We start from the raw sequence: 1,004 nt of genomic DNA, 5'->3' as shown, positions 1-1,004 counted from the left end.
ATTTTTAAACGAAAGAAAAAAAAAAGCGTTTAAAGAAGGAAATACCGAAAGGCAATGCTCACACACAAACACTCAGATCATATCTGTGGTGGATTCTGGTGAGTAGAAACCATGACAAAATAAACAGATTCCTAGGATCCCAAGTAAATGCCATGAAAAGTATGAACAAGGAACCAAATCGCACAGCTCAGCCAAGGGAAGTTAAGCCTCTCTCTGATAGATTCCCTGCTGCTCCAAAATGTATTTCCATTTAAAAGCAGCATAGCAACCCAGCTATATTTAATGCCTTTACAGTACTGCCACACTTGTTAATAATATTTATCAAGGTGAATTACAGAAGGTTGGTTAGGTTAGCCATGAGGCCCCATTTTGGAAATCCGTGATAGCAGGAGTGATCTCCACAAAGTCAAGTCTGAGGCTGTTAGCCTTTGCACACTTGGGATGAAGTTCTATTGAACTCAGTGGGACTTACATCTGGGTAAACATGCATATGACTGGGCTGCGCACATTGGAGTTAGCCATCAGGTTGGTTTGGCCTTGCAATTTCATTTTATTGGTAGTAGCGCAGGAACATGTAATGATGAACAAAAGCATCATTGAGCATGTGAAGAGTGTTTTTTTAAAAAAATCTGATCAAGATGTAAGCTTGGGAGAGGGCAAAAAACAATTAAAACTCATCTCACTAATATTAACACAGACTGGGTTCTTCCATACAAGTGTGATTAGATTCCCTTGTGCAATTCAGAAATTGCTTTTGATATTAAATACAAGAGCTACAAGGTTGAACCCCACTCTGTGTTGGATTGTGACCAACTTCTTTTGTCTGCTTCTCATACACATAGGTGCACAGATTATCTTTTTCCTTGGGTTCGGGCAGGACAATATTAGTGGTTAAAATAATAAAGAGAATGTTTTCAGTGTACTATAACTATTTCAGTGCCGTGATCAAAAACATTAAACTGCTGTAGTTAGCAGTAAAAAACAAAACTCTTGATCCAACTTAA

The sequence above is a fragment of the Heloderma suspectum genome, chromosome 1 (genome assembly GCF_057233095.1).
Source record: "Heloderma suspectum isolate Gila_16-S chromosome 1, 16-S_ref, whole genome shotgun sequence".
Taxonomy (NCBI): domain Eukaryota; kingdom Metazoa; phylum Chordata; class Lepidosauria; order Squamata; family Helodermatidae; genus Heloderma; species Heloderma suspectum.
The sequence above is the reverse complement of the archived record's forward strand: the minus strand, read 5'-3'. Positions refer to the sequence as shown.